The sequence below is a fragment of the Malania oleifera genome, chromosome 9 (assembly GCF_029873635.1).
Source record: "Malania oleifera isolate guangnan ecotype guangnan chromosome 9, ASM2987363v1, whole genome shotgun sequence".
Classification (NCBI taxonomy): domain Eukaryota; kingdom Viridiplantae; phylum Streptophyta; class Magnoliopsida; order Santalales; family Ximeniaceae; genus Malania; species Malania oleifera.
This window is the reverse complement of record NC_080425.1, coordinates 56275573-56283241: the sequence shown is the minus strand read 5'-3', so window position 1 is coordinate 56283241 and position 7669 is coordinate 56275573.

The following is a 7669-nucleotide window of genomic DNA, read 5'->3' as shown; positions in this document are numbered from 1 at the left end:
AGACACATGTCCCCGTCGATGTGCCCAAAAAGACTGCTCGTCGACGAATGCTCTGCACTCATCGACGAGACCCTACTGAGTCCCCCCTTTGAAATTCTCTTTTTCCTCCTTCCATTTATTATTTAATTTCTATAATTATTTGGGTTACTACATTCTCCCATCCTTATAAAATTTTGTTCTCAAAATTTGCTATCTATGTTATTCATTGTCCTCTGAGAAAAATTGGCTACTTATTTTATTACTGACCCTCACTTATGGCGAAGGAATACCGTGGTTACATTTAGGATTCTGGGAGATTACAAATATATACATAAAATAAAATTCTCCCAAATCCAAGATACTAACTGACCTTTATTCCACTATACCACTTATACATCAACTATTCTGTTCAATATTAAAATAAAACTTACTCTATCTGTACTTCTGTTGTTCCTTCCCTGACTATTACTTATCCCCACTAAAAAAATGTGGGTATTTCTATCGTATCTCCTCTTCTAACTCCCACGAGGCCTCTTCCACTGCATGATTTCTCCACAAGATCTTTACTAATGGAATGTTCTTAGTACGCAATTCTTGCTCTTTTCTATCTAAGATCTGCACTGGCGTCTCCTCATATGTTAGTGTATCTCTGAGTTCTAACTTCTCATAGCTAATTACATGGGAGGAGTCTGGGACGTATTTCCTCAACATGGTGTATTCTGGATAGAGCTGGTGGTAAAGCTAGCATGTAGGCTACTGGACCCACTCTTTTTAATATCTCGAATGAGCCAATGAACCTAGGGCTCAGCTTACCCTTCCTCTCAAATCTCACAACTCCTTTTAATGGTGCTACTTTCAAAAATACCAGATCTTCAAGATCAAAGTCCAATTCCCAACAACGCGTATCAGCGTAACTTTTCTGCCGACTCTAAGCTGCACTGATTCGATCTTTAATTAGTCAGAATTTATCGTACGCCTGCTGCACCAACTCTGGTCCCAGAACTCGCCTCTCACCCATTTCATCTCAATATAAAGGTGAACGACACCTCCTACCATACAACGCCTTGTAATGCTGGCCTGATAGCTGTTATGATAGGCAAACTCAACAAGCGGCATTCATTGGGTCCAACTACCCCCAAAATCCAATATGCATGCTCGCATATCCTCCAATATCTAGATCATTCTCTCCGTATAACCATCAATCTAAGGATGATATGTCATACTGAATGATAACTGAGACCCCAAAGCCTCCTGCAAGCTCCTCCAAAATCGTGATGTAAAATGTGGATCACAATCTGAAACGATGGATACTGGCACTCCATAGGGTCGAACAATCTCTTGAATGTAGATCTCTGCCAGTCTGTGCATAAGGTAGCTAACTTTAATAGGTATAAAGTGGGTTGTTTTTGTCAACCAGTTAACAATCACCCAGATAGCATTTTGACCATGCAGTGCGCGACGGTAACCCAGTGACGAAATCCAGGAATATATGATCCCACTTCCATTCAAGGATGTGGAGTGACTGCTACTGTCATGTCGGCCTCTGGTCCTCAGCCTTTATCTACTGGCACATCAAACACTGCTGCACGAATTCAGTTATCTCCCTCTTCATTCCACTCCACCAGAAAGTCTCTCGAAGATCCTAATACATTTTAGTGCTACCAAGATGTACTGTGTACAAGGATATATGAGCCTCCTCCAAAATAGTCCTCTTGATCTCAGCATCCGTAGGAACGCACAGTCTGGTACGGAACCTCATGGATCCATCATCAGAAATGCTGAACTTTTCTCTCTATTTGTCCTACACTTTCTCTATCAACTCTGCTAGTTCTACATCATTCTTCTGGGCAGTTTTAATTTTCTCCTGCAAGGTAGGTTGTACCGCCAAGTTGGCAATGAATGCCTGGTGATCACCCTCTATCAGCTCCACACCTAACCTCTTCAAATCCATCTGGATAGGGCGTTGAATCTTCACTGTTGACACTGCTGCTCTTGTTGTTTTCCTGCTCAGTGCATCAACTACCACGTTTGCTTTCCCTGAATAGTAGCTGATAGTACAATCATAATCCTTGATGAGCTCTAGTCATTTTCTCTGCCTCATATTCAAATCTTTCTGGGTGAAGAAATACTTTAAACTTTTATGATCAGTGAAGATCTTGCATTTCCCATCATAAAGATAATGCCTCCAGATTTTTAAAAGCATACACCACTGCAACTAACTCTAAATCATGCATAGGGTAGTTCTTTTCATACTCTTTAAGTTTTCATTATGCATAAGCAATAAATCTTCCATGTTACATTAACACACATCCGATTCTCTTCAAAGATGCATTACTATATATAATAAATCTTTCATCCCCTGATGGATGGACAGTAGCGGTGCAGTGATCAACCGCCGCTTTAACTCCTGGAAGCCCTGCTCACATTCATCGGTCTAATCAAATTTCACGTTCTTTCTCATGAGTCGTGTTTGTGGACCTAATAATCTAGAGAAGCCATCCACAAAATGTCAATAATACCCTGTCAGACCTAGGAAGCTTCTGACCTCATGAACATTCACTGGTCTCACCCAACTCACTATTGCCTCTATTTTACTCAGATCAATTGATATACCGTCCTCGGAGATCACATGCCCGAGGAAAGTAACTTGCCTCAACCAGAATTCACATTTCTTGAATTTAGCATACAATTTCTTTTCCCTTAGCACCTGCAAAACCAGTCTCAAATAACCCTCGTGCTCCTCAAAACTCTTCGAGTATACCAGTATATCATCAATAAAAACTACAACAAATCCATGGTAAATTCGATCTCTCGATCTAGTGGTAAGCCAGGTAATTTTTCTAGAAATACATCTGAAAATTCTCTAACTACTAGAATATTCACCAGTTTCAATTCTTCCTTCGGAAACTTTTTTATGTAAGCTACATATCCTTAACATCCACCCTGAATCAGTCTCCTCGCCTGAATAGCTGACACTAGCTGTGGCGAAGCATGCACACGTGAACCTACAAATCTATATTCTTGCTCACCTGGGGGTCTGAAAATCACTTCTTTCTGATAGCAATCTATGCTGGCGTGATTAGCTTTCAGCCAGTCCATACCCAATATTACATCAAATCCCTGCATGTCCAGTACCACAAGATCAGTTGGTAGTACTTTCTCCTGGATACCCACTAGAAAATTTTTAAATACCCTCCTATATCTCATTACTGATCCAGTCGGCATAGCAACCAACAATTGAACATCTAACTGTTATGCCTCAATCCCAGATAACTTCGCATACCCCGACGACACAAAAGAATGAGTGGTACATGTATCAAACAAAATAACAACTTTATATGGTCAAGCAGTAATAATACTTGTCACGATGTCTCCATCAGCCTCAGTGTCTCCCGGCGTCAATGCATAGACTCTCGTTGGTGTTGTATTCCTCTGTTAGGCCTCCACAAGGCACCTGGTAACCACCCTGGAATGGTCTATAAACTGGTGCTTGGGTCGGTGGTCCCTGACATGACCAAGACCTATGACCAAGTCTCCCACAACGGAAACAGACATTCTCTCTCATCCTACACTCTCCTGGATACCTCCAGCCACATCTGGGGCAAATGGGGTAAGGCTGCTCACCCTGAAACCCATGGTGTCTTGTCATCTGTCTCTGGCCTCCTCTGTACCGATCTCCTCTCCATGGGACTCGGCTAGAACCCACCTGAAATCCTAGAGGCATGGGTCTCTTCTCTGGCTTGGTACACCTACATCTGTCTGCTCGCTCTTATATGCTACGGTGGCTATGTCAACCAACTCAAAGAAGTCTTGTATCTTTAAAACCACCACTTACTTGTATATGTCTTGCCTCAATCCCCTCTCAAACATCCTGACTTTCTTAGTTTCATCTGGCACTATATATGGAGGAAATCATGATAGCTCAATGAATTTCGCCGCATACTGCTGAACTGTCGATGATCCCTAGGTCAAACTCAGAAATTCCTATACTTTAGCTCTCTAACTGTGGCAAGAAAGTATCTTTCGAAGAATATGTCTCTAAATCGAACCCAGGTCATAGGCGCTAGTATGAGTCTCTGCTCCTCCAATAATCTAATAGCTATCCACCACCTCTTATCCTCCCCTGCTAACTTATAATGGCATAAAGAACCCTCTGCTCATCTGTGCAGTGAAGCACTACCAGTATTTTCTCTATCTCCTGCATCCAGTTCTCAGTAACTGCAAGATCAGTTGCTCTAGAAAACGTTGGAGGATTCACTTTTGTGAACTTCTCTTTCATGCACCCCTATGTTGTAGATGGACCTCCCTGCTCCCTAGAGCTTCATGCAATGTCAACCATGACCTACTGAGCTACACTACATAATACAGCATCTGAATCCCCACCTCCTACACCAGAAGGCCCTACTCCATCGTCACCACTAGCGTGTGCGCTACTTCCTCCAGGGTCCATCCTGCAACACACCAAATTATTCTGAGATTCCAACCCTCATAATTCTATTCTAACTAAAATATTCCCCAGACATCCTATCACTAATTTAAGGTCTAGTCTTACCATATGGAAAAAGAAACCGACGATAATTTACTATGATTTTCCTGAAATCGTCACTAAGAAAAATACAAAAACCACCCCGAAATTCCTTCTTCTAGACTGCAAAACAGAATCCTAAATTCTCATACTAGTTTCCCAACATTAACTCACTAATATTCTGTTCTATCCTCCTTAAATTTCATTCCTATATTCTGGTATTGTTTTTCGCTGCACTCTAGATTCTACGGAATCTAACAACCTAAGCTCTGATACCAAAATGTAACGACTTGAAATTTCATACCATTTTTTTTCATGAATATACTGTAAAATAAAATACTCTGATACCCCTGATAATATCTACTATAACATCTCAAGCCCTAGGTGGGAACTGAGGAAATTCCTGTTTACAGAATAACATACCTATGCAGCGAAAAACGTAGAGTCATAAATCCATAATTATAATACCATAGTCCAGTATTTTCTCAAAATATACATACGTAATCACACACAATCCCAGTATCATGAACTAAAAACTCCTGAGTACTGTTCAAAAATACAATTTCTTGATAAGACTTACCCTACAGGCACGGTAGTGTGAACGACTTCACTACTTGCGAGTCTGATCTGCTCGTCTAACTGGATCACCTGAAAAAATGTTAATTTACTGGGATGAGACAATGTTCAGTAAGAAGAAATATGCTATTGCTAGTGTGTGGCAACTAAGTCTACATAAATAATTTACTGATAAATAACTAAACTGAAATATCATATAAATATTGTGCAACTCACACCTACATATCTTAAAATACAATTGTATTATTTGAGTTTTCTATTTATCCATACTGATAAGAATATAATATATCTGATGTTCTTCTGAAAATCTATATATCATGATTTAACCACTCATAATAGGGTTGTGCGGCCCGTAGACTGGACTTAACTCTAGTTGGCCTACCAGGATAAGTCACCTCAATACTCTACCAATCCTCAGTCCAGCTTTTACTACAATCTCTCGAAAGGCATGGTACTGGTATCTACCTCATCAAACCGGCCTCCTCAACCCAGGAACCTGGGGAGGTTGCAATCCCTCCATAGGCACGGTAGACGGAATCCACACACTATTTAAGATATGTGGTTGCACTCTAATATGAAAATAATAACAGTACCGTGTTATACTGATTGAATCTTTCTGAAATGATTAATCTAACTGAAATAATTCATCAAGGATCTACTACTGTATAATACTAATATATATATATATATATATATATATAATTATCTTGTTGTTTCATCATGATTACAAAATAACCATAACACTATAAATATGATCTGAAATACTGTAATATTTTACTGAAATAACTGTAATATCTGACTGAATAATTTATAATATCTGAGTGTTATGGTTTTAGAAAATCATGGAATTTTGTAAATATTGTAAATTATCTGTCTATAAAATATTTATCTATAGAATATATCTGTCTGTATAGTATCTGTGTGTAAAGTACATTTTTGTCTATAAAATATACTTGTCTGTATAATATTTGATAAAACATATTTCTATGCTAAAATACTGTAAATCATGATATTCTAAAAATTACATAAACACTGTACTGAGCAAATACCTACTCATGCCACACAAATAATAAAACTCATATTCTGCAATCTATAAAACTGTATAGCTTATACCATGTATCTAAATAAACAAATACTATACTGATAAAATTTTCTGAATTTACTAGCATAGCATATTTCCCTTACTTCGATTAACTGAACTCGCCTGCTAATTTTCTAACTCACCCCCACGGCGTCCATAATACCAAAATCCTGAAATTACATATATATATATATATATAAATTTCCCTATTAATCAACTGTATTTTCCAGAATAATTTCATACTCATATTTCTTGAATTATAAATCATTCATTATCTTACCTGGTTTCTTGGGAACATCCTCTAAGTTCCCAAATCTGCCTGCAGTAAAAATCCCAATACCCTGAATTCACAATACCCATATAAATCATCCCACACACTAGTATGACAACATGTACTACTAAATTTGGGTTCAGAAAAACCTACAAACCAAATAACCCGTAAATATTCTACTTATCTTGATTTTGGGATGATTCTCAAATTTCTCAAATCGAAATTTTGCTCCAATTAGGTTGTAAAGAATCTCCCCAGGATCATCGTGGTAGCTTCTGATCGTCGAACCGGGGAAAAACGGGACCGAAAATCTAGAGAGAAGTGAAAGAAACTGAAACCTAGTGTGTGTGTGTGTGTGAGAGAGAGAGAGAGAGAGAGAGAGAGAGAGAGAGAGAGAAAGATTTTGCTGAATTTTTCGTCAAAAATATGATTTTTGCATTTATATAGATGGCTGACCACGTGTCCTCGTCGACGAGACACGTCGCCTTGTTGACGAGACCAAGAAGAAGGTTTGTTGACGAGCACATAACCCTCGTCGACGAATCTCAAGCCTTGAAATCAGCACCCTCAGTAAGTTCTCGTCGACGAGACACGTTTCCCCGTCGACGTGCCCAAGAAGACTGCTTGTTGACGAACGCTTTGCGCTCGTCGACGAGACCCTGCTGAGTCCCCCTTTGAAATTCCTTTTTTCCTCCTTCCTTTTATTATTTAATTTCTATAATTATCCGCGTTACTACACAATCGATTAAGTGAGTATCTTGTGAAAGAAGAATTTATAAATGATCCAATTTGTCCATGCGTTTTTATTAAAAGATCAAAATTCGGATTTGCTATAATTGTTATTTATGTTGATGATTTGAATTTAGTTGGAACTTCTGAAAAGCTCACTAAAACTGCTAAATATTTAATGGCGGAATTTGAGATGAAAGATTTGGGAAAGACAAAATATTGTCTCGACCTACATAATGAACATGTAAATGGCGGAATTCGTGTTCATCAATCTAAGTATACCAAAAAGGTATTAAGACAATTTTATATGGATAAAGTTCATCCTTTGGGATCTCCAATGATGGTGCGATCACTTGATGTTAAGAAAGATCTATTTCGACCTCATGATGAGAGGGAGGAATTACTTGATCCTGAAGTACCATATTTAAGTGTTATCGGCTCTTTGATGTATCTGGCTAATTGTACAAGACCTGACATTGCATTTGTTGTAAATTTACTAGTAAGATAT